General features: G+C 45.6%; 1 protein-coding gene across 5 annotated transcripts in view; it reads left to right on the top strand.

The window, feature by feature from the left end:
• TAOK3 (TAO kinase 3) overlaps positions 1 to 27440 on the top strand; it is a 1449622-nt gene that overhangs the window by 452732 nt on the left and 969450 nt on the right. For all 5 annotated transcript variants that reach the window (XM_086943286.1, XM_086943287.1, XM_086943290.1 and 2 more), the window contains one exon: positions 990 to 1085. The gene's annotated coding sequence lies outside the window, so the exon portion shown is untranslated. The remainder of the gene's footprint in view (positions 1 to 989; positions 1086 to 27440) is intronic.

The following is a 27440-nucleotide window of genomic DNA, read 5'->3' as shown; positions in this document are numbered from 1 at the left end:
GAGCAAGATTTACAGCCCTATTTACAACAGAGCTCTGTAAATCACAAGCACTGGTCTTGACTGCTCCAGCTTAAATAATGAAATAGTGCTCACCAGCCATGAGTATCAACCCATGTAACAGGGGTGGGGGGGGAAGTCCTTGAAAGTGGGCGGTGCTTTTAATAGGCGAGCAGACACAGCACTATAACTGCTTAGGCGAGGCCCAAAAAATAAACACTGGCACTGAAAAGAACTACTATGTGTGCAGATGTACCCCTTGTGAAAGAGCAAAATGCAGCGACTCAAAGTGAAGTTATTCAGTGGCTGAAATGGGCGGACCCCATCCTGTAGTGGGCAGAAGCAAAATGTGAATGACACACCAATGGATTAAGACAGATGCCTGAAAGCCCCTTTACAAAGTATATTATTCATATATATTTTTTTTAAAAGGTTTTGGGTAATGCCAGCCCTACAAAGCAAGAGTATAATTATCAACGTCTCTCTAGGACGGCTATTTCGTGCAATTTGTTCTTTCTCCTGTTGATTCCATAGGTTAAAGTTACTGTTAATATTGTGACCTTGTTGTATATCAGACACTAAATATTTTGAAAGATTATTTTTAAGAGGTTATTTTGATGTGCAGATTCATGCTATATTTTCCACAACTTATAACTGAGGTGGATGTCGAGGCAAATTGCATAGTACTTGTTGCTCTCAACTACAGCTTTTGAATCTTTATTACATGTGACCTTGGATTAAATATACGTTCTCATTGCATTTAAGATAATGCAAAAAATGTGTTGGGAGAACATGTAATATAAGACAGGGGTCCTCATTTTAAATGCTGTGCCTGACCAATATAAATAAAATAAGGCGTGGTATTTTTTGTTTTCTGTTGTAGAACTCTGAGGACATTCTCTAAGTATGTCATATGTACTAAGATAATGCATACAAAATATTAGAATACCTTACGGTGGATTAGTCTATTGAGTAATTCTTTCTCATTTTAGTTCGTCTCTAATATAAGGACCTGTGAACCATGAAAGGAAATGCCGCTATAGCAGATGGACTGAGCCATTGACATGGTTTGTGCCACAAATGATAAGGTACTTATAACTTTTAATGAACATTGTATGCTGTAGCTGCACAATGCATTGTAACACCAGTAAACTATTATCTTTGTTTGTCTTAGTTGGATTATTGAAATGCTTAGCTAGGCTTGTGTCCAGAAAATACTCAATGAGCTGGATAAGTTGGCTGTTGACAGGGATTATACTGTATTGTATTGTATTGTATTGTATTTTATTTCATTGTATTTGTAAAGCGCACATACTCAAAAAGCTTCTTGCTGCTAACCGGGAAAGATATCAGGATTTAGGAAAGATGCAAATATATATGGTGAACAAATAGGATTTTAAAATGTTACAAAAATGTATTAAATCTGGTACTGTTTGCAGAGGTTCATGAAGATTGTTCTATTCCTTTACTTCCATCACTGAAGATGCCTGGTCTACAAAAGTCTAAGTTTTAGTTTTATGGACAAAACGCACATTTGTACTTTACGATCCTAACACACTGCCAGGGTTGCAAAGTTGGACATCAACTTCCAAAAATCTAGGTACCTATCGGTGAATTATCCTGTACATCAGCGTTAAAGAATTTAATAAATACTGTTTTTATGGGAAGCCAATATAATTTTCAGAGAACTGGTGAAATAAGTGGTGTACTGGTTAGTATACGAGCTGCAGCTTTCTGGGCCAGCAGTAAACTGTTCAGCAGCTTGCCGGCTAGGCTCAAATAGCATGCATTACTGTAGTCCAGCCGAACTACAATAAAAGTGCTTACAACCGGTATGTGGAGGTAATTATCAATAAATTATAAAATACTTCTTAATAATTTGAGGTGCCAGAAGCATGTAGTGGCAACCTTAGACACGTGTGAGTCCATTTATAACTACATTGATGGTTTTTCTCAAGTTTCGTTTTACCTTTGAGGGGGCGGACATGGGCTCATCGTGTCCAGCTGTAAAAAGGGTGCAAGGACAACCAGTGACCAACGACCCTTTTTGTGTTGCCCGGCGGTGTCGCCTCTATGACCCACCAATATTTAATCAATGAAGAAGCAGGCGCTGGAGACTGAAAGGCAGGAAACGAGGGTTTATTCTCTCCGGAGGAGAACACATCAATTCAGACAGCAAGTATCGTCACGAGGTGCTCTAGCCACATCTCTGAGGCCTGGCCTCTTATACTCGGGTTTATGATCTTTATTGCACGTAACACATTCTTGCAACACTTTGATATTTGAAAGAACATCCTCGGAATCTCCCCTTCAGGCCCGTTCCCACATACATTTACAGTTGAATTCCCCACCCCGGTCGCAACAGGTGATGATTATCGCGCAGCAGGACATTCCGCCGATTCACGGAATGTGTGAAGTTTGATCGGATCTCGTAGGGTGGGGGCTTTGATCGGCTCGAGGGTCTTTTGATGGGGAGGGGAGTACGGGGTAATAAACAGTATCCGCAGGGCCAGGTGGTGGCTTGGGAACAAGGAAGACAGACGGGCACACAGAAAAGGGAGGTTTGCATCAAAGGGCCTGAGACTATGAAAGGAATGAAGGGAGGTGTCGCGCTGGGAACAGGATGGGATTCTGAGGCAGATCTGCGCTGAAGAGGGGTTTATGACCCAAGGCATGTGAGAGCGAGGGGGTTGTCAGCGTGCGGGGGATGCCTGTGAGGTTAAGAGAGAGTGAGAGACGCGCTGGCTATCAGCGAGGGCAGGGAGGCCATGGTGCTTAGAATGGCTGCCGCTTACACGCAAGGCATGTGAGAGCAGGGGTGACTAGTACATGGGGGCGCTGGCGAGGGTGAAGAACCGGGTTGGGGGTCAGGGACGTGCAGAGAGCGGTTCTGATCAAAAACAGACTCAGGTGGGAGCGTACGGCAAAAAGTGTGGCATCGGAAAAAAAGGCAAGATGGCGCAGATGATGTTCACCAAATCGTAACAATTTTCCACAGTCCTCCCTTTAACATTTCCAAGACATCTTGCTGGCCTATTTCCTATCTATCTCTACTGCGGTGGTCATAAGTAAGGGGATGGAGATCTAGGCAAAGGAACTGTACATAAACATCACATTATAAACATCACATTTGAAAATCTTGTCATCTAGTAGGCATGTTCATCGCTAAGCTTGTTGCAGGAAAGTCATAGTGGTGCAATATCAGACTAGAATTATGTAGCGAGGGCGTTGGGTACAGTTCATAGATGCTTGTAGTCATTCGGAATAGGAGCCGATAGGTTACCACGTAAGTACGTTCTTTTTGTACTCGGTTAGAGCATAGTCAATTCAATGGTGGTTGGGAGAGAAATGAGATAATAAAAAATAATAATCAGAGTTCTCAGTGTCTTATGGTCATGGACCAGCATTAGTGAGTTCTCAGCATTCTTTGTCGTCTTCTGTTGGCACTGTTAAGCACCTGTATTACAATTCGTTCTGTCAACAGGAATGTTCATGTGGATTGAGTCGTTGGAGGTCTGCGGGCAGGAGTACATCTTTCTTTCGTTTTCGCAAGACCTCATGGGAGAAATGCGTTATGGTTTCGGGGCACGTACATTTTCTTCCATAACTCAGAGCATAGTTATTAGGAGGCAGAAAAAGGATTGCGATGAAAAGTGCAATTGTCTTTGAGATGTGGAGTCTTTTTATTTCTTGGGTCTCTGTGGTGGGCATTTCCTGTTGCTTCCATCATCTTCGAGGCGCTCAGCGGCGGGTAGAACCACATACTTCGTTCATCTTCTCTTCAGAGCGACCCTTGGTGGAGTTTAGGTCACCGTTCTGATATTAACATAGTTCGTGGTCTACTTAGTCGGAGCTCCCTCCCTTAAGACGCAGGAAATACCCTTCTCTGGATGGTTCAGTAGTATTTAGAGGATTTTGAAAGTTCAGGTGGAAGGGGGTGTGTGTGAGGGGTCCTTATGGTAGGTCGGAGGAGGAGGGGATGGAGCAGGGCCAAGTCGGGAACAGATCAGGAGGACGGAACATTTTTGACGGGCGGGTCCGTAACCAGGTTCAGAGAGCGGGGACTTTTCGGCACACGTCAATCATAGAGCAGGGGCCTCAGGTCAGCCCTTTCCTTTAGGTTTGTCGGAAACAGTGCCTCGTCCTGCGACTCCTTACTGTTGTGGTCTCGCCTTGGCCTCCGTCGCTGATGTTCCACGATTTGCAGTCAGGCCGCGTGCTCCCACATCTGGTCTCTTTCTCCTCCGACAGTGGTACCCTTAAATGAGTTTGAAAAGACAGTCTTTAGAGATTTTGCAGAGGAAGGTAATTACATAAATCTATTTCTCTCCCAACACCAAGCAACTGGGGTAAACATCCGCTACATTGAGGTTTGCAGCCAACGTATAAACAATTGATGATGGGTTTGCTGGATTCCCTACAACTTCCCTTTGTGGCTATTTCTTTGGCGTTTTGTTGGTTATTACATTCATTTGTCGTGGTACGAGGTCTGATACCCATTCATTGCATTCGTCTATTACAGTAGATGTCAGTTCTCCTGGTAGAGACCCATTTCCCTAGTACGAGTCTTGCAAGGCTAGACCGGTCTTCAGGGCTTTGTATTTTACGGAAAAGTGCAACGTGCTATTCACCATAGTCTGATAGGCATCCTTCTGAGGAATGAACATAGGCTAAACGATTCTCCATTACATCAATGCGTCCTATCTTTTAGCTAAACATCTTATTTTCAACAAGGTTTACTGCAACAAGTTCTTTCAGTTTTCGATCTAATTTTAACTTTGTAAACATCATTCTAGGTTCTACATCCTTTCTTACAACCTGGCTACTTCATTAAAAACTCGGGGGGGCTTGCGATAACCATTGAACTCATCCTTGGGGTGAGTGGGGTCTTATGGAAAACAACTAGGAACACAGCGAATTGGAGCAAGGGACATTCTTCAAATTCTCGTCTGGGGCAGCCGATACAAAACTGATGGTGTCCTGGGAAGGCGGGTATGTCTCGATCGCTTTTACTGATTGGGGCATTGAGACAATTTGGGACGGGGAAAGTCGCGTTACCAGAGACATTTTATCATAGAAGCCACTGACAAGTAGTCCCTCATTACGGGTCAGATAAGGGAACCGTAGTCGTCTTACCTATCCCTTTCTTTTCGGCCAATCTAGCTTTCATCAATATTTAGCAGAAAAGGAGAGGTATTAACATGGCATCAATGTAATTTTATTAAAAACGAATTTTGTGCAAATACTTGTGGTATTTGGAGCCAATCGGGTGGTACACCAGGTTCGCCAATTAGGTGCCAGTCGTTAGGGAGAGACAGAGGGAGAGAGATAGAGAGAGAAAGATAGAGATAGAGATAGAGAGAGAGAGAGAGAGAGAGAGAGATGTGCAACGATAGGCTAAATGATACACATGTGTCCTGGAGAGTGACTGTGTACTATTTAGGCTATTCAGTGCATTACCCAATATGAGACGTTTCGGGTCTGTGTTAGGATGTAGAAAGCATGCAGTTTTGGGACGGAAGAGCATTAGGTCCGGTACAAAAAGGTTGTGCATTGAGTTGGGCGCCTTTTTGTGTCATCTTGCAGCGTTAGTCCGTTTTCATGTATCGGACGTGACGTGGCTCCAGATCCTTTACGATACCCTAATCGTGATTCCAATGTAACCTGCAGAGGGAGAAAAAGAGGAAAAGGGAGGGGGAACAACATTCGAGCATATCAAATGTACGGGCACGAAAGTCCTTTACTTACCACATACTCGTCTTATCCCCTCAGGATATAATCCCTGGGGTCTCGGTTTCCGAAGTCAAAAGGGGGTGGGCAGTGTGGTAAGGGTGGCGAGCGAAAGGTTGTTCATGGGGGAGACGGTCCGAGTGTGGTATTTTAGATCGTGTGTAGGGAAACGCTAAGAAGAAACCAGGGGCGCCTGGCGCAAGGTATTTGGTTTTTGGAAGTGTATCTAGCTATCGGGACCCTTAATTCATCTTCAATGCTGTGATGTTCTAAAGCATATCAGTTCTTCGGCCGACCCTGTTCCTTAGCACCTTCGAGTATCATACCTTTATAACATTCTGTCATTCGTACCGCTTCACTTTACCCGTTCTCAGAAGTCGTGGTCCTTCTTCCTGTGTTAGTTCCTGAGCCTAGTCGCACATTTGGAGGCAGCGTATCATACCTTAGATTCAATCATCCGTCCGGGGCCGACCAACCATTTTCTAATAACCTTAAATAGAGAGCAAAACGGTTGTGCACAGAAAAGCCCTCCCACCAATTCCCACATTTACAAAAGTATGTGATACCTATTCATAGTTTGGAAAACCTTTATTTGCATAATCGTTCAGTACGTAAAATGTGAGAGTGCAATCATATTTTGGCCGGACATGGCGACGGTGGAAGCACATACAGTAGGGGGGTTATTTTGCGGCATAAGAAAATGTTAAAAAGGCCTAATTAATTATTTGCAAGTAACTAAAAACGTCTCATTACGTGATGAGGGATCAGGGGCATTTCAGTTCATAAATGGAAACACAGTCAAGCTCATTGTAATCACATTTCCTAGATGTATACCGTGGGTGTGCATCATAAGCGACGTTATGTACCAGTTACAATAAATATCAAAATAAATCGTTCATTGAAATCAACATTTTGACGGGACCCCTTTCAAATGTTCGCCAAGTGAACCCTCCTCCCTTTTTCGTCAAGTGTGCAAAGGTTCACATATATATCTTAGTACATCAAGTCTCATTAGCTAAAGAAAACCACGAGGTGTCCGTTAGTTCCTATTGATATCGGCGCCATTTTGGGCGAGGCCGGTTTAGTCCGGAAGTAGCATCAGGGGCAAAAATGTCTCAGACGATTGGCGGTTGGACCAGAGTCCCTTTCGGCAGTTCAAAAACCTGTGCTAACAGAGGGGCTGGTGGTGTGGACCGTCAATCAAAAAGGGGGAGGGAGGTAGAATCTTTCTTACCGGGTCACGTTGATGTTCAGCCGGAACTTACTCGAGTTCGTTAGCCCATAATGTTCCTGGGTGGTTCAGACTGAAGCTGGTGCAGACACGAGAGTACCACCATCTTGTAGCTGTGTCGTGGTTATTTCATTAGTGATCAATGCAGCTGTTCCCCACCGGAAGCCTGAAGGGGCCGAGGGCTCTTGGGACTTTGGTAGAATCTTCAAAGTCGAGGGGATGTTTGTCGAAGGTGGGGGCTTGTGTCCAGGTGGGCAAGTGCCCGAGTTGCAATTTCGGACAAAGTTACTCCAGCGGCCTAGACCCGCCTTCCAGAGGGCCCAGACGCCATTTTGAGACCCTGCAGCAGCCGCCCTTCGTCGTGTCTTTCAGGAGCGGAAGAAAACTTCTTGTGGCGACAAAGACAGAACATCATGCTGTTGGAGCAGGACATTTTGGTTCGGGGCGCCAGGGTGCAGCTGTGGAGCCTTCATCTGGGGAGGTGAGGGAGGCTCGTCCGTGCCGCCTCCCTCTCCCGGCGCATCCCACTCCGTCCCTTTGAATCAGGGGTGCACATGATGACCACCCTACACCCCTGATTCCGACTCTTGGGGGACCATTGTATGTCCGGTGCTGCGCAAGTATGCCCGTCGGACATTGTATGTCCTGTGCTACGCAAATATATGGCCGTCGCCCGGCTGGAGGACATCGGCGCCGGGCCAGGGCAGGGAAGCCTCCTACCTGTGGAGGTGGGAGAGGCTCGTCCGCGTCGCCTCTCCCTCCCAGCCCACCCTGCATCAGTTCGATGGAGGAATTCGTGATGGCCGGACCAGGAGATACGAGGGAGGGGGTCATCCTCATCCGCCCCCTCCCTACTTGTGGCCCGGGGGGCGCCACCCCAGGAAGGAGAGTATGGGAAGACCATTTCATGTCGTCCCATGGAGCCTCCTGTACCTTCTCACCGGCAATTTCTTTTGGTCTATGACTGTTGGCAGGCCCCGCCCCACACGTGCTGTGGTTTTCACCTTCCGGATGGGCGGGACCGTTGACCTGTTACATTTTGAGAACTTCCGGAGTGAGCGTAATATGTTTTGTATTGTTCCTATTAGTACAGTTTACTTTAAAGAATGTTTTACTAGTTTTTCTATTTATCGTTGGTTGTGTGTTATCTTTATCGTAATTAAATCCTAAATTATATAACAGATGCTTGGCTTCCTTGAGTCCTTTTGCAGGCCTGTAATTGTTTTTGTTCTTCAGAGTGGGGGGGGGCAACAGAGAGCAATCAGTCCCAGAACTCCAACATGTCGTTGAAATTGGTCTGACGAAATCTGTGCCATCGAGCATAATCAAACGTGGTGGTTCTATCCGTCCTGTCCGTGTTAGTCTGATTTGTTTTTGTCTCGCGCCTTTTCCCTTTCTGCCGGCCTGTTATTTCTGTCGACCCTCCGCTCTTACTTATGTTCTGTAGAGTCGGGCATTGGGCTTTCCAGTGTCCGAGACATTTACAGAAAGCACATTGGTTTTGCCTTAAATCCGTTCGTCCTGTGCATAGTGTCGGGGGATTACTTTTGGGTCGTTGTGTCTCGGGGTTGTCCCGCCGGCACATCCCTTTACACCGTTCTCTTTTTGTGTCTAATCCTCGGAACTGTGTCGTCTTTGGCCCTTCCTTTTGCCTACCAGACGTTTGGAGGATTGCCTGTCGCGTTTCTTTAACTACTTTGACTTCGTCTCTTTCTTTTCGTTGCGTAGCCTCTTTGCGCCACATACCGAGACTATCGAGCATAATAGGCGTTGTCTTATTATTACGAAGGGCTATTTCCACTGTTTCTATTTTGTCTAAATCGAAGGATCCTATCAGTGGCCACTGTTTCTCTTGGTTTGCTTTGGTATACTTGTGCCATAGCTTACTATAGGCTATGGTAATTAATCCATACTTTGTGAACGTGTCTTTATTAGGGGTGCCTTCCAGCGGGGCTAGATGGTCCACCTCTAATAAACGGTCCGGGCTGAACCAGCTATCCATCAGTGGGGAGAAGACAGGCATGACGGATCACAAATGGGGATAATAGTCAGCACTACCTATCTTATCGCTGCGTGCAAAGACTAGACAGAATATTTCTATTCTACGTTGTTTGCAGGCAGTGAATACCTCATGAACCAATATTCGGGCAATCAGTGTTTGGTCAACAAATAAAAAATAAAAAATGGTCAATGGGGAGAATAAGTAGGCCCGCAAAGGTCTGCGTCACCTACCCTTTCACTATCTGCAAAGAGGGGACCTATTCTTTCCTGTTTGCAGACAGAGAGTCTCCAGAAAACAATCCGTAACAGTTAATCAATGGGGAGGGGCAATTTGTTCAGTGGGGGAGAAAGATAGGTCCGACGGATGCGTACCTATCCTTCACTGCTTGCAAAGAGAGAGCCGGTTGTTTCTCCGTTTGCCGACAGCGAAACTCCAAATAAATTAACAAAGAGTAATACTAGTATTTTCCATCAATTATCAATTATTTCGCGATTTGTCGTGTTTACACGACCTTACCCGGACCGCATGGACAGTTTCTTGTCTTCCGAATCCAGCGCCCGATCGTCCTCTTCTCTTCGTACTCCTCGTGGCACTCCTGATGGTTCCCAGTCAGGACCGTAGATCACTCAAGAGAGGTCCGTTCGGAATCAGTGAAGTTCGGATGATCGGCTGTCAGACGAGGGTCTATTGGACAGGGTACCTTCCGATCGTTGCAGTCGTTCACTCTGTCGTCAGGACCTCTCCCACTGGATCCACGAGTCGCTGATGGGCCCCACGCTTGGGACGCCAATTGTAAAAAGGGTGCAAAGACAACCAGTGACCAACGACCCTTTTTGTGTTGCCCGGCGGTGTCGCCTCTATGACCCACCAATATTTAATCAATGAAGAAGCAGGCGCTGGAGACTGAAAGGCAGGAAACTAGGGTTTATTCTCTCCGGAGGAGAACACATCAATTCAGACAGCAAGTATCGTCACGAGGTGCTCTAGCCACATCTCTGAGGCCTGGCCTCTTATACTCTGGTTTATGATCTTTATTGCACGTAACACATTCTTGCAACACTTTGATATTTGAAAGAACATCCTCGGAATCTCCCCTTCAGGCCCGTTCCCACATACATTTACAGTTGAATTCCCCACCCCGGTCGCAACAGGTGATGATTATCGCGCAGCAGGACATTCCGCCGATTCACGGAATGTGTGAAGTTTGATCGGATCTCGTAGGGTGGGGGCTTTGATCGGCTCGAGGTTCTTTTGATGGGGAGGGGAGGCTTCCTACTGTACGGGGTAATAAACAGTATCCGCAGGGCCAGGTGGTGGCTTGGGAACAAGGAAGACAGACGGGCACACAGAAAAGGGAGGTTTGCATCAAAGGGCCTGAGACTATGAAAGGAATGAAGGGAGGTGTCGCGCTGGGAACAGGATGGGATTCTGAGGCAGATCTGCGCTGAAGAGGGGTTTATGACCCAAGGCATGTGAGAGCGAGGGGGTTGTCAGCGTGCGGGGGATGCCTGTGAGGTTAAGAGAGAGTGAGAGACGCGCTGGCTATCAGCGAGGGCAGGGAGGCCATGGTGCTTAGAATGGCTGCCGCTTACGCGCAAGGCATGTGAGAGCGGGGGTGACTAGTACATGGGGGCGCTGGCGAGGGTGAAGAACCGGGTTGGGGGTCAGGGACGTGCAGAGAGCGGTTCTGATCAAAAACAGACTCAGGTGGGAGCGTACGGAAAAAAGTGTGGCATCGGAAAAAAAGGCAAGATGGCGCAGATGATGTTCACCAAATCGTAACAATTTTCCACACAGCCAAACGGCTGATGGGTCTCTAATAATTAGGTACTCGTTTTGGAGGAATTACGTTTTAAGAAATGTTTTGCCATTCATATTTGAATCATGTGAGTGTGAAGGATAGGGGTCCATGTTAACACTGGAATAGAACTGTTAGCATTTCTACACCGTAATTTTGTAAATAGGAGATAATCTGTGTGTTGTTTGCATTCATATAACAAACATCCTCATTTCCTCAAGTAGTTTAGTTAACGGTTGAACATAAATGTTAAATGAGGACGACAGACTAGAAACTCCCTTAACGCCGTATTTAATAGTTTGGGGGCCCGATTCAAATGATGTAGACTTCTGCAGTAGCCTGTCATAACCCAGGACATATACCAAGAGTCGTAGCTTACGTTACTGAGAAAACTACTAAGAAATGGACGATAGTTCTGATGAACATTTGCCACCACAAGTTTGGTATTTTCAGTGGATTGATTTGCAAGCAAGGTAATATAATTCAAAATTGAATAGGTGATTCAATTTGATGTCTTATTTTTTTAGTAATATGATTATGCACCTGTACTTCTATGGGCCAATCATTTTTGGGAGAAAAGAACAATTGATGGACAGAATGTTGTACAATGTCAAACATTCACCCCATTACAGAGATCTGGGCCTAAATCCATTGTTTTTTTGTTCCCCATGCTATTCCAGTTTAAACCCAGCCAAATGCAAATCAGTCATCACTCCGTTCATTATCTTGTTGTTTTTGCTATGTTCGCATTAAGAGGCCAAGGGTGCCCAGATGTGAATCCCTTGCTCACTGTGCCAGTGGATTCAAGCTAGTGTTGTTGATGAGGGGTGATATCCTGAAACCGGCCCTAGGGTGCTTGCTTCCGGTCCAGAGAGGACCTGGCTTGGCAGTTTGGGCTGGACTGTTCCCATGAGGAGAAGGGTCAGGACTGATTTGCATATGGCTGGGTCCAAACTGGGGTGGCATAGTGAACAAAAGAATGATGGATTAAACCCAGACCTCTTGACTGAGGGTGAGTGGTTCAAAAGTTTCATCACACCTTCCGTCATCTTGTTGTGTTTGCTATAATCTGTTTTTGAGGGCAAATTTGAAAATCCTATCACAGTGTGGTCAACTTTCTGAAAGCTTTGCTCTCTCAATTCTTCTAATATTATCTGCATCCCCAAGCCCTGATGACGTCTTATGTACTGTGAATCACTGAATAATATAACCAACCAGCTCCAGGGTATGTAGCAAAACATACAAAGCAACAGATTTCAATGGAGTTTACTATTCTTTGGGTAATTTACTTGTCAACAGGACAATGTTGGAGGCAATCTTTTAAAGAGTCGATGGAATGTGCGTTTGTAGCCCGGTGTGATGGTAAGAATGGACACAGTCTCTTGCAAAAATGAGGGAAATTAGGCAAAGAGGTGTACATATTTATCTTGTACCATTGGTCTCATTTATTTCAATTTGAAATACAAATTTGAATTTGCACAGGATATTCTCAGTGTTTAATGAAATTGAGATGGAACTGCAAGACATTTGTGCTGTTGAGTTTAGATGCTGAAAAGGCTTCTATGTTGACTGGGCATTTATAGTGAGTGTTATGACTTAGCATGAGCTGAATTTAATGAGGTGAATCGGGATGTTGTCTGAGGATTGCAACACTCGAGTCAACACATGTGCCTTTTAAACTGTTCTATAAGTACAAAATGTAGAAAAGAAAGAGTGTTCATTGCCACATTATGTCACTACAAACATAGCATCCAGGTATATGTTAAGGAACCATCAATTAATCTTCATGGCACAATGGAATATGGATTTTGAAGGTAAAATAACTCGTAATGATGAGTGTCAAGCCCATGTACTGGTTAGGACTAGAGTGTGCCCTGGTGATACCTATGGGTGAACTTAGATACCACCCGGACATATCCACTCTCGCTGATATGCCCTCACAGAGGTATAGTGCACCGTTTTAGGGCTGTAAGGCCTGCCTCAGGGGTTACTTACCTATGCCACATGTAGTGCTGGCAGGCATGGCACACAAGGATGTGTCAAAAATCAAGAAAGACTAGCTAGGTTTTTTTTACAGATAAGACTCAATGGAGTACGTATGTCAAGGAAAACCAGTAGGTTTTTTAGAAAGCCCTCACCCACCAACCTAGTTGGTGGCATGCTTCATCATCGGGCCCACCACAGTGGCACCTAACGTACCCCGGGTGTGCTTCGACGCCAGATTACTGCGGAGCTGGTAGAATTACTGAGTGTGCAGTGTAGTGAGTGTGAAGGTGAAGATTTAAAAAGCCATACAAAAATCCCAGCACCCGAGGGTAAAAAATATTTTAATAAAACTGGGTATCTGTTGGCACATTAAAAGGCAGACGGACACGGTGGAGTATGGATTATGACCTCCAGTGTCCTGTGTGGTCTACATGTTTCAGCCTGGCCTTTCTTAATTTAAAACAGGCTTTCCTCAGGACCAAGTGAATGTGTGGGGTTTATAAAATTAATTTACAGTGAGTGTTTTTTAGATTTTATGTGTAGCACGCGCTAAGGTGCTATATGGGTGAGAAGGGGATTCCCTCTCGCTTTGCTACATATAACATAAAAGGGGGAGACAGACAGACGTACAGGGTAGAGTCATATTAGCATATTATTGCAAAAACAGTCGTCATTCCACCGTCTTATAAGGTGAGTGAGCGAACTATGCATGGCTAAAGTGTGGTCTTGTCAGTGGCAAGACTCATGTGATAGTTATCTAGAAGCCGGTTGTAGTGGTGAGCTAGAAAACGAGAATACCAATGTGAGGTTCAGGTAAGTGAAAGAAAATTATTATCCTCACACAGTATTTTGCTGTTCAAAGCCTTCTTGGGTCGCCTGGCAGAGAAAAAGACCCTAAAAGAAGGTTGTATTGGTTTAACAAAATTATCCGACCTGTAAGGGAAGACCTCAACACCTTACCCCCACAGTTGCTGTAGCGCGCAGCCTCATTACTCACGAAACTGTCGATCTGGTTCCTCCTTGGACCTGTCGTCCTTCTGCGGCGCCCGGTTGTGAAAGCAGGGCTAGCCCAGTTTGTTTTTAAAGGCTCCGTAATTGTCTGCACCTGGGTCGGGGTAGAAATAGAGGGAGGGGTGCTCTTGAGCGAAAAGCGCCATGTCATGTGAGCTCTGCGCATGAATGCGGTGGGTAGTAGTCCCTGGACCGCGCGCGAGCCTTCGTTGTGTGGTGCTCCGCGCATGCGCGGAGGGATAGAAGCTGTGTATGGCTACCGCGCATGCGCGGGAGAGCGTGGGAGCGCTCGTTGTTGTCAAGGACGCGCTAGTGTGCATTATTGCTCGTAGAGAGAGCAAAAAGGTGTTTACATGAGTGTAGTAGGAATTGGGGTGAGGGGAATGAGATTTACAATTTGAAGTTCAGATTGAGGTCGCTCAATGTGAGACAGATTGGTTGCTGCACAGTCTTGTAAAGAAAAGGAAACATCATATATTAAGGGAATTCCACGGTATGGAGTCGTTGAGCCCCTCAGTATGAGTGGATAGACGGTAAATCCAACGTTGTTCTTTTTGGAGGAGATATCTTTCATTGTTTTCAGTTATGGCGAATTGTTCAATCACAGTCCAAGTGAAGTCATTTGGGGTGTGGTTGTGGGACAGGAAGTGGTCTGTAAGTCTACTTATATTTTTGCCACATCGGATGGTACTGCGGTGTTCCGTCATTCTTGTCCGTACCTTGCGGGTAGTCATCCCCACATTTGGATTTACCGTCTATCCACTCATACTGAGGGGCTCAACGACTCCATACCGTGGAATTCCCTTAATATATGATGTTTCCTTTTCTTTACAAGACTGTGCAGCAACCAATCTGTCTCACATTGAGCGACCTCAATCTGAACTTCAAATTGTAAATCTCATTCCCCTCACCCCAATTCCTACTACACTCATGTAAACACCTTTTTGCTCTCTCTACGAGCAATAATGCACACTAGCGCGTCCTTGACAACAACGAGCGCTCCCACGCTCTCCCGGTAGCCATACACAGCTTCTATCCCTCCGCGCATGCGCGGAGCACCACACAACGAAGGCTCGCGCGCGGTCCAGGGACTACTACCCACCGCATTCATGCGCAGAGCTCACATGACATGGCGCTTTTCGCTCAAGAGCACCCCTCCCTCTATTTCTACCCCGACCCAGGTGCAGACAATTACGGAGCCTTTAAAAACAAACTGGGCTAGCCCTCCTTTCACAACCGGGCGCCGCAGAAGGACGACAGGTCCAAGGAGGAACCAGATCGACAGTTTCGTGAGTAATGAGGCTGCGCGCTACAGCAACTGTGGGGGTAAGGTGTTGAGGTCTTCCCTTACAGGTCGGATAATTTTGTTAAACCAATACAACCTTCTTTTAGGGTCTTTTTCTCTGCCAGGCGACCCAAGAAGGCTTTGAACAGCAAAATACTGTGTGAGGATAATAATTTTCTTTCACTTACCTGAACCTCACATTGGTATTCTCGTTTTCTAGCTCACCACTACAACCGGCTTCTAGATAACTATCACATGAGTCTTGCCACTGACAAGACCACACTTTAGCCATGCATAGTTCGCTCACTCACCTTATAAGACGGTGGAATGACGACTGTTTTTGCAATAATATGCTAATATGACTCTACCCTGTACGTCTGTCTGTCTCCCCCTTTTATGTTATATGTAGCAAAGCGAGAGGGAATCCCCTTCTCACCCATATAGCACCTTAGCGCGTGCTACACATAAAATCTAAAAAACACTCACTGTAAATTAATTTTATAAACCCCACACATATTCACTTGGTCCTGAGGAAAGCCTGTTTTAAATTAAGAAAGGCCAGGCTGAAACATGTAGACCACACAGGACACTGGAGGTCATAATCCATACTCCACCGTGTCCGTCTGCCTTTTAATGTGCCAACAGATACCCAGTTTTATTAAAATATTTTTTACTCTCGGGTGCTGGGATTTTTGTATGGCTTTTTAAATCTTCACCTTCACACTCACTACACTGCACACTCAGTAATTATACCAGCTCCGCAGTAATCTGGTGTCGAAGCACACCCGGGGTACGTTAGGTGCCACTGTGGTGGGCCCGATGATGAAGCATGCCACCAACTAGGTTGGTGGGTGAGGGCTTTCTAAAAAACCTACTGGTTTTCCTTGACATACGTACTCCATTGAGTCTTATCTGTAAAAAAACCTAGCTAGTCTTTCTTGATTTTTGATATATAAAAGCGGGGATTCAGACTAGCTTACCTAGTCCTCCCTCTCTCCTTTGATTCAGTGACACAAGGATGTGTGACATGTCGTCTCTTAATTTTTCTCGGCTTCAAGACCCGCAGGCAACAGCAGTTTGCATGAGCTTGGTGAGAGGCCCTTAGGGTGGCACTATTTTGTGTTGCAACCCTTCGGGACCTTTAGGTCCAATACCCTTGGTGCCATGGATAACACTTACTAGGGACTACACGGGGGCCTAAAGGTTTGCCAATTGTGGAACAATCGTACAGTTTAGGGAAAGATCACTGGTGCTGGGGACCTGGTTAGCGGGAACCCAGCACACTTTCAGTCAAAATTGCACCACCTACCTGGAAAAAAGTGGGGGTAACCATGTCCAAAAGGGCTCTTTCCTACTCGACCCCCCACCCAAACGAAGAGCGTGAGACTAACCTTTCCTATGCTAGCAGTGCATCAATCGTTAGAGTCAAATTGACTAAATGTCTGTAGAAGATGAGAAAACTATAATGTAAGACAGTAATTAAGAGTTTGTGTCTTTGCAGAAATGTAACTACAGCTATGTACAAAGCAAGTTTGAGACTTGCAGCGTCAAGAAGGGCAAGTCTCACTTAAGGTGAAGGGCGTATCTAGGTCAGATGATTGGTACAGGACATAAACAATCGTAAAAATACTCAGTGGAGTTGAGCTTCGTAGTGAGGCAGGTTGCCCTAGTAGGGGTTTGGAAGCAGAGGACTTGAATTTGTTCATATTACCTGATTATTACTAAAGTTGAATCCTTTTTGGACGAGGATAGTGGAGTATCTGAAGGGGTGGTCAGAAGGCGTTACTGTGAAGTCATGCTTTTCCGCGGTTTGAAAGTGTGTGAGAAAAATATCAACCACTTTGATTTTATTTGACCTGCTGTTTGTCATGGGGTTGACAAGTATTCACGGGAAAACTATGAGCGTACTTTGCAAAATGTGCCTGCCAGTGTTGTGTCAGAGTAGGCAACTTTAACTTGCTAAAACTATTTTTACGCTCCCTTCAGACATTCAGGCGATTAGTGGGGTTACCTTTTGAAGACCTTTCTGGCAGTATGAAATGAAATGCTGACATAAAACTGAAATGCTTGTCGATTACTAATCAGTTTATTATTAAATCGAACACTGTTGTGCCATTTTTGGGGGGTATTAGTCGTTTCCAACTGCAGGAGCAGAATGCACTTTTCATGGAAGTTGTGTATCTCAAAGTCTATTTGATTTTTAATTTTTTAATCCTGCTTCCCTTTTCTCTCATACTCTACCCACTTGCACCAGCAACATCCCTCTTATTGTCCCCAAATACTTGAATGTCTTGTCATAGAGTAAGAACTCCTTATGCTGAATTGTCTTATATTGGTCTTTGAATCCCATTGTTATTCTTCTAAACATGTCCAAGGCTCTTTTGCCAAATGATTGAGCAGGAGTTCCTACAGTTCTTTAAAAGATACCATTGTTGGTTCTCTCTAAGCAAGAGTGATCCTTTTGATAACCATTATTAAACACATCAAGTACCATCTACTGACTCTGGCCATTTTTGCTGTTAGATATAGCGCCAAAGTAAAAGAAGGCATCTAGCTCCTTCATTTGCACCCCCCCATAAAAAATCTCTTCAGGACTTTGTTTAATCAGGAATACCATTTTATGTTTCATGGCCATTAGGGCTTCCTTCAGGGAACCCCGAATTACCCAACAAGCCCAGGTGCAGAGCACAGACTATAGTGTAGGAAGCCAACATTTATTTGAAGTATCGGCATATGTATTGTGTTCAGGGTTAAATACCGGCCGTACAAACTTTTGTTTCAGTTTCTCTAATTTGGGCACTTCTTGAGACCTCCAGCACATCGGTCCAATTCTGCTGAGGTATTTACCATAAACTCCTGTGACCCTCTAATGATTCCGCAGCCTATAGAAATCCCTTGTTATTTTGTATGTACTCATGAACTGCTCGAAGGAGCCTTTTGTTTCTCGTCCGCCCTTGTTTTATTTAGGATTATCTATGCCTTTTATCTTTCATGATACAAAGTCTGTTTTACGCTTTTCAAGACTTTTATCATCTCATGTCCCTCAATCTCCTGTCTCTTATTTAGTAAGAGCTAGGTTTTCTGGCAGGAGGTAATCTGCTGTGTCCTCGTGCTTTTTGAAACATAATATGTTGGATCCTAATTTAGGGACAAAGTGCGGATATCTACATTGTATGATTAAGGGCGATTGCTGAAGTCTTCGCACTGTTTCCCCCTCCCTTCTTCCCTACATTGTGCTTGCAAACCTTCCCACGCATAAGAGGAATGGTGGCAGGTGACGTAGGAGTACAAGTTACTCATCGTGGTGGCTTTGTCACTACTCTTCATTTACCCCCCCCCCCCTTCCTTGTAAACATCTTGCCTGCCATACATTCCTTTTTAACCCGTGTGCTTGATATTAGTCGAAGAAGGGAACTGAAGCTGAAGGAATTAAGGATTTCTAAGGGTGAGTGGATATTTGAAGTACGGGAGGCCATGTCTGATTTTGGACATTTCAAATGTGTTAAACTATTTTTTACGTGCTCCGATCCACTCATCTGTAGGATTGAACTGGAGACCGGTCACTAGGCTAAGAGTTCTGAGGTGACCACGGCGAGTAACGCTTCGATTCACGGCGGCGGCCCACCTTTGCAAGGGTGTGACAGGAAGGCCTCCCTGGGATTTATTTCGTACCTCGTTTCAACCAAATCTGCCTTGATGTGGTTTGTTGTGCAGACCCCTCACAGGCCAGGCCAGGCCAGGCCAGGCTGGCACATCACTACGGTAAACACATCTGTGTGCTTTTTCTGCCGCAGCTTGAACATCGAAGAGGTTTTATTTGTTCGCTGTCTCTGTAAGCTTGTGAAATAGTTAAAACATAAGAGTTTCCCCCGGTTGTAGTTCAAACTGTCAGTTGAAATTAGAATTTAATTACACGCATGCTCATAACATCACCCTTTTACACGAAGACAAGAGACTTGACCCACCGCTATAGTCTTCGCCCAAGACACGGAGACTATAGGGCGAATAGAAAACAATGTTAAAGTGGAACTGAACAACAGGGCGCTAACCCGTTCCTGTGTTTATTGTTACATAAGCCATCCCGAGTGGGCCATTGGCGCAGGGCTGATTACTGCGCCCCTGTGTTCAGCTGTTTCTTGTTTGTAACATATGGGAACCTAGCGCCGCCTAGTGGAAACTTTTAAAAACTCGTTCTTAGGGGAAGCAGCCAAGGGACATCGATTTACTTACTGGCGTTGTTCATTGTTGGTTTACTGAGTGCAGCACGCCACTGCTGTACTGGCGCTTACGTTTTATCTGACTATACGTGAGCAGTTGTATTGAGCGTGGCCGCGACCACTTGCTCAGACAGCAGATAGCGGCGACTGGGAGAAAGCAACCTCCATGGTAGGAGGCACCGTCACATGGTTGGATTGGGATTAAAAATCGTCCCGGGCACGCATAAAAAAAATCGGCCCACATTAGCATAATGCCTTCCCTCAAATCACTGCTTCAGCGTAATTTTACATTAAAAAAAGGGGGGGGGGGGCGGAATGCACGCATCAGTTTACACCAGTGAAACACCCCTGAAAAAAAGTAAGACAATTCTGCTCAGGCCCCCTGCCCCCTCAGTATGCCTACATTAATGGGAGGCCCAGCGAGAGAAAGGGGGTGACGCCTCTGTTGCTGCTATACGGGAGGTAATGAGCGCCCATCTCCCCCCAGAAAGGCCACTCAGACACCCACTGGGCCGCTGGCGGGATAGTCGAACAACAGAGACGCAGCTCAAATCGGCCCCCAGGCAGCTCAAAAGCAGTCCTCAGGTGGAACTCGGACCCCGGCCTCTCGGGCATTGCCCGAATGCCCCCGTTACCAATCCGACGCTGGGCACGAGGATCATATTTAGTGGCTGGAAGCGGGCACAACACTAATAGTTAGGCTTATGACGAGCCATACTGAAGGGAAACCGGGTATGTCTGAAAGATAATAGTACAAAAGTCTTGATACGAAATGGGCAACAGAACTGGAGGAGTTACTCCTACTCATTGGGAAAGCGGGAGAGGTTTGTCTTACGTGGGGTGCAGTCCGCACCTGGTCTTCTACCTGCTGGCCCAGACGGTAAAATACCATCACTCCGCAATTTTTACTCCGCATACTTTCACTCCGCATACTTTCACTCCGCATACTTTCACTCCTCATACTTTCACTCCTCATACCATTAGTACGCAGGTACCTTTACTCCGCATTTTTTCATACCGCATGCCTTTATATATTATATGCTTTTATCTCGCATGCTTTTATGACGAAAATCATTGTAAAAGCATGATTGGTAAAATTATATGTTTTAAGGTGAGTTGTAAGGTGAGTATATGGGTTTTTTTTGGGTTCAGGGGTATTTTAAGGGTGGGTTTGGGTTATGGGGTGCAGGGGTATTTAAGGGTTAAGGGGTACAGGGGTATTTTTAGGGTTCAGGGGTAGGTTTGCGTTTTGGGGTACAGGGGTATTTTTAGGGTTCAGGGGTAGGTTTCCGTTTTGGGGTACAGGGGTATTTTTAGGGTTCAGGGGTTGTTTTGGGTTTTGGGGTACAGGGGTATTTTTAGGGTTCAGGGGTTGTTTTGGGGTACAGGGGGATTTTTAGGGTTCAGGGGTTGTTTTGGGTTTTGGGGTACAGGGGTATTTTTAGGGTTCAGGGGTTGTTTTGGGTTTTGGGGTACAGGGGTATTTTTAGGGTTCAGAGGTTGTTTTGGGTTTTGGGGTACAGGGGTATTTTTAGGGTTCAGGGGTTGTTTTGGGTTTTGGGGTACAGGGGTATTTTTAGGTTTCAGGGGTTGTTTTGGGTTTTGGGGTACAGGGGTATTTTTAGGGTTCAGAGGTTGTTTTGGGGTACAGGGGTATTTTTAGGGTTCAGGGGTAGGTTTGGGTTTTGGGGTACAGGGGTATTTTTAGGGTTCAGAGGTTGTTTTGGGTTTTGGGGTACAGGGGTATTTTTAGGGTTCAGGGGTTGTTTTGGGGTACAGGGATATTTTTAGGGTTCAGGGGTAGGTTTGGGTTATGGGGTACAGGGGTATTTTTAGGGTTCCGTGGTAGGTTTGGGTTTTGGGGTACAGGGGTATTTTTAGGGTTCAGGGATTGTTTTGGGTTTTGGGGTACAGGGGTATTTATGGGGTTAAGGGGTTGTTTTGGGTTTTGGGGTATAGGGGTATTTTTAGGGTTCAGGGGTTGTTTTGGGTTTTGGGGTACAGGGGTATTTTTAGGGTCAGGATGGGTTAGTGTTTAAGGGTGCTGGGGTATTTAAAGGGACTAGGGTGGAATTAGTTTTTAGGGTTTATATATATATATATATATATATATATATATATACATATATATGTGTGTGTGTGTATTATTAATATAGTTCTAAATATAATGTAATTAATTTTAAAGACTTAATTCTTCATTTTATTTAAAATTATATATATATATATGTGTGTGTATATATATATATATATATATATATCTTTAAAGATAAAGTACTTTTACAAAGTATATGACTTCACCACACATGCATTTGCGTTATAATTGCATGCGGAGTGAAGTCATATGTGTTGTGAAAATTTGCGGAATCATGGCTTGAGGAGTAATGGTTTTTGCGGACTTAAAAATGCGGAGTGATGGTATGCGGGATTTTTTTTTGCGGAATGGAAAGATATATTCGGCCCAGACAGCCAGCTGGTTCACCTAACCCAGTGGTGGAAGTGCATTTAAAACAAGCATTTGCCATGCAATACGTCTTGCATTTGTGAGAGTTTAAGCTATTGGCATTGTAAATGACAATGCCTTTTATTTATCTGTATCTGTTTTGCGGTGTCCCCCAAGGCTCCTCTCTAAGCCCTGCACTTTTTAACCTGTACATGAGGCCACTGGCCGATGTCGTCCGCCCATTCGGGATTAAGACCATCTCCTATGCGGACGACACGCAGCTGGTGGTCTCCCTGACGCAGGAAGCCAATCTACCTGTGCGGGGCGGGCTTAGAGAGTGTCTGGAGGAAGTGAAGACTTGGATGTCCCTATCGTCCTTAAAACTAAATGGGGACAAAACCGAGCTTATGGTCCTAGGCCAACCGGACCTCAGCTTCCCCGTCTCACTGTGGCCGCCCAGTCTGGGCCCTCCACCAACCCCCAAAAACAGCATTAAAAGCCTTGGAATTTGGATGGACAGATCCCTGTCCTTCAATGTACAAGCCACAAAACTGTCAGCTACTTGCTTCGGCATCATGAGGATGCTCAAGAAAATCTTCTCTCTCCTCCCCATGGAAGCCAAACAGACAGCTGTACAGAGTCTGATTCAATCACGCCTTGATTTTAATAATGTACTTTACTTCGGTGCTCCGGAATCTACTCTGAGAAGGCTCCAAATAGTTCAGAGCTGTGCAGCACGCATGCTAATCGACCTCCCCCGCAGACAGTCAGTAAGGACCGGACTAGCAACCCTTCACTGGCTACCGGTGCGCCAGAGAGTTATGTTTAAAGCCATGTGCATAGCTCACCAGTCATTCTGGAACACTGGTCCCAGGATTACGCGGGATCTAATTACCCACTACACGCCCAACAGAAACCTACGCTCTAATCAGACCTTTCTCGCAGTGACCCCCAGAATTAAAAGATCTAGATCTGGAGGTAGGACGTTCTCCTACAATGCTGCCAGGGCCTGGAACGCCCTTCCACTGCATCTAAGAGCTAACTCCAACTTCACGGTCTTCCGTAAACAGCTGAAAACCTTCCTATTTCACCCAGTCTAACTAACTCCCATTCTCTCCCCTCTGGGTCCTCCGGGTCGGATTCACGGTATTCCTAGCGCTTGGACGCCTCCGGGCAGCAATTCGCGCTCTACAAATTCACATCCTATCCTATCCTATCCTTGATAATTAACACATAAAAAAGGCAATGACAGTTACAATGCCAATACTTCAAACTTTTGTAAATGCGAGACTGTAAGAAAGTGACTCTGTATATACTGGACCAAAGTAAGGTACGGTGTGTACAGAGACCACAGTCCCCAGAGGTTTGAAAGAGGCTAACGTTAGATATAACCTTACTCTCTAAAGTGGTAGCTTGGCCGAGCAGTAAGGCAGTATCAGAGGACAATGTAAAGCATTTGTTGTACACACTCAGTCAGCAAATGGTCTCACACACTCAAGAACTGAACTCTAGGCCAATTGCTTTGTATCAGAAGATATAGTTGTTTTATTTTAAAACTAACAAGGCATCAAAATATACTTTCTCAGAATGGCTTCCTTGAGTTAAATACTTTTCAAATAGGCAATAGACTCTTTGAATACAATAGACTTAGTTTGTTACAATAGGCAACCCAATTTCCAACACAATGCAACATTGAGCTTAATGGGAATTTCTAGTTAAATGCAATTAGTTACTTTGTAGATTACTTGTCTATCTTCAAGACTGGATCCTAGATTCAGTCCTGGGACATGTCCTGTAAACAGTTAAGTAAAAGCGTTTTGGTTACAGTAGTGATTTTTAAGGAATATTATTGTATTTTCAAAGTTGACACTTCAAAACTTTTTCAGTTGAAATTACCAATGTTATCCTATGGTAGGAGATTCAGTTTGCAAGTAAAGAATGTTTACGATATTTTTGTAATCCAGTGCTGGACACCTAGGTTCAGCACTGGGACATCTATCTAAAACAGGCAAGTCATTAAATTTTTATCTTTGACACGATTTTTAAAGAATATTGGAAAGTTTAAAAAATCGACACTTAAAAACTTTTTCAGCAAAAAGCAGGCAACGATATCCTATGGAAGGAAATTCAAGTTACTGATAAGTGCGGTTAGAATTACTTTTTAGGGTCCGTACTGGGCTCAAATATGCAGCGCTGAGGTCGCACCTGACAACAGGTGAGTAAATTGGAATTCGTCGTTCGGCTTATTTTAGATTAATATTTTAAAGTTTCAAAACTCCACACTTAGAAGAATTTCCCAGTGAAACAAGTCAATGTTAGCCTATGGAAGAAAAGCGAGTTATCGACTTTCAGGTAAGTACTCGACTGGTAGAGTTAAGGTTCTGAGCATAGACTCAGAGGTCTCCCAGGGTCAGGTAGGTACAGTTGGTACACCCTCAGAGGCACAGGGGCAGCCGGGGTAGAGGTAGTTATGTCCGATGTTATCCAATGAGAGGCAGGGGGCCTTCGGTTGGTGGCTGCTAGCTAGCAGACCACGCAGGTGTGAGAGCTGGGCTCCTGGTCACTTGCTCAGGGCGAATGGGGAAATATGAGAGGACAAAGCTTGCACTGCCAGGGGCACTCAGGCGACTGGGTGCAGGGTGCTTTTGAGCTGTCGGGCGCTCAAAGTTATTCAATGGAGATCTTAAAAAGGGAATAAAGGCTGCAGGCTCTGGGACAGAGATTCTTCAGGAGCGACCAAAACTTCGAGAGGTAAGTTGGGATCTTGGAGAATAGATAGGCACCCCGGAGTTGGGCACAGGAGGCCGGGGGGCGCCGAGTGCAGGGGTGTTTTTTGATGTCTGGAAATCTTACCCTCTGCTGGTCGCGGTTGGAGGGGTCCCTGGTTCCGAGGCTGCAGGCGTCGTCTGGGTCGTCAAGCAGGGTCCTTGGGCACTGGATTCCAGGTCAGAATTGCCGGGGGGACGTCCTCGGGGTCTTCGTTCACTCAGGCACCGGCCAGGCTTGGGGGTTGCAGAGTGTGCTGGATTTGCGGTTCCTGGCTGGCACCAGGGGTATTTCTGTTTCAGCAGAACCACTACTCATGGGACTCCCAGTCTCTAAGAGGGTCAAGGCAGGCAGGTCCTCCTTGGTTCTCACAGTTGCTGACCGCAGGAGACGCCGGGATTTAACAGGAGCAGGTTCAAGGATCAACAGGCCGGTAGGGCTGGGGCCAATTCATTTGGTGTTGTCCTCTTGTTAGCAGCTACACAGCAGGTCTTCTTATTCTTGGTCTTCTTTCTTGTTTCGAAATCAGAATCTGAGGAACCAAAGGTTCAGGGTGCCCCTAAATACTAATTTTAGGGGCGTTACAGGTAGGGCAAGGGCAGGGACCAATAGGTCCCTGCCTTGGGTTGAGTACACCCCCGATCCGGCTCCTCTCCTGTGGGAGGGGGCAGGGGCCTATCTCTGATCTTCAAGATGGCCGGAGCCCTGAGTTGTGCTTCACCTCGCCACTCCCACCAGAGGGGTGGTGTTGGCACCTTGCCGAGGATGTGCATTGTTGCAGGCCCAGGAGAGCGAGGGGATCTCCACCCAGGGGTCCAGCAACAGGTCTGCTGTGTGGCAGCCTAGGCAGCCTCTCGGACAGGACGTGGATTGTAGGTTAGGTTTCAGGGGGCATCTCCAAGATCCCCTCTGTAGAGCATTTTACATTAAATCCCACACTGGCATCAGTGTGGGTTTAATGTGCTGAGAAGTTTGATATCAAACTTGTCAGTCTTCAGTGTAGCCATCCTGGTGCTGTGGAGTTAGTAATGACAACCTCCCAGCACCATATACTCTTAATGGCATCACTGCACTTACAATGCCCAGGAATGACCCTGGGCACTGTAGGGGCACCGAGATCATGCACCTTTGTCCACACCACTGGCATAGGGCACCCAGCTAGAAGGGTGGCGGATGTATGCCAAGGCAGTGGGTTTGTGGGGATGGCACACAGGGATGTGTGCCATGTCGACTCTTTGTTTAGTTCTGCACCAGGACACTCAGCCTGCAAAGGCAGTGTGTGTGCGTCAGGGTGCAGGGCTCCTAAGGGTGGCACAGTAAGTGCTACAGCCCTTGGGGATCTTCTCTGGTCACAATCTCCTGGGTACCTATGGTACCATTTAACAGGGGTTGGGTTTTAGCTTCAATACAGTTTTAGGGTAGGAACTCAGGCCCTGGGGATCTGATTGACAGGAGCCCAGGGCACGCTCAGTCAAAGTACATCAGCCATTCAGCAAGAAGTGAGGGCATACCATGCAAGAAAGATGGCACTTTCTCACAGAGACCTATTGTATTTCAAAGAAGCGGCTGCCATTGTCCCGGGCTGCTTGGAAAGTGAAAACGCGCGTGACACACTGAATGTTACAGGAAAGCATGTCCTGCCTGGAGTAAGAGAAACTTGTTAAAGAAAATGTGGCTTACAGACTAAAAAAGACATACCGTATAACAGCAGTAAAAGGGCCAGTCCTCATGCGAGGTTACATATGAAGACAAGGCGGCACTAAGGAGGGACTAACAAGTCTATTAACCCCTTCCATGCTGATGACGGCCGGGAGCCGTCATGGCACACAGTGCTTGTGTGCTGATGACGGCACCCGGACGTCAGGACCGCACCCTCAATCAGAATGTGCCGCGCAGAATCGCGGCCGCGCCGAAGGGGTTAAGGAATCAGAAGCCAGCATTTAGGAAGGACAATGACACAAGCCAATGACAAATATGCTGGAGAGTGGGTGGGGCTTCAAGTCAATACTCTATGACAGCATGCCTCGGAGAGCAGCGCATGCGCTGCCCAGGCTCAACCTAAAAAGTATGCGAACTATGATGCCGCTTGCAAATGGGGTGGGGTGAGTGAGCTTGGGGGCAGAGTCAAAGGCATGGCTAACAAAACAAGATATTATTTAACTTTTTCAGTCTTTCACCTTCAGGTAACTACATATAAAATAAGACACAGATTAAATGAAAAATAAATCCAAGTTAGGTTAAACAGTGGCATAGGCACCACCGAAGATTATGAAACCTTTTAGTTAATGCATTGCAGAGGTCTGTGTCTGTAATCAAAAAGCCACAGAATTAAATCCAGGTTCATACAGTGGAGAAGTAACTTTAAGAAAAACCCATATTTTATTGTCTTTTGTAGTCCTTCTTAAGCATGTGCGTTCATATTTACAACAAATTCCTTTACATATGTGCATTTATCGTAGCTGACATTCGTTCTGTCTGCATATCATTGCCATTAAGTCAACAACTTTTAGTGCACCGTGCTTCTAGCATTCCCCAATCCACATGGATATTACCCCATCTCCCCTCCCCCCAACTGCCCCCCGTGCTGCTGTCAACTAGGGTATTATTCCCCCTTCTTCAGTGGAGAAGTGACTTGCATATGTTTAGTGCTACAAGTTCCCTTTCTGTGACAGAAAGCACTGGGAATATGTAAGTAATTATTTTAAACTTTCATTACACACAGTATAAGATAGGCCGATACAAAATGTGCAAAAGGTGTAAGATAAAGTGCTTCCAAAATATAGATTTCCGTAATACCCAGACTGTACATTTTGTGTTTTTTTTACACTGCCCATTAAATGCACTCATTTCACAACTCAGGTGGTAACTCCTTTGCAATAAAACTGTCATCAGGAATCCACAAGTGAATACGTCTATTAAAGCCAATGCCTTTTCCAAACACCCTCTACATTTGCAGAGTAACCAGTTGCGCAAATTT

Source organism: Lissotriton vulgaris, chromosome 11, assembly GCF_964263255.1.
Source record: "Lissotriton vulgaris chromosome 11, aLisVul1.2, whole genome shotgun sequence".
NCBI classification, from domain to species: domain Eukaryota; kingdom Metazoa; phylum Chordata; class Amphibia; order Caudata; family Salamandridae; genus Lissotriton; species Lissotriton vulgaris.
The sequence above is the reverse complement of the archived record's forward strand: the minus strand, read 5'-3'. Positions and strand labels throughout refer to the sequence as shown.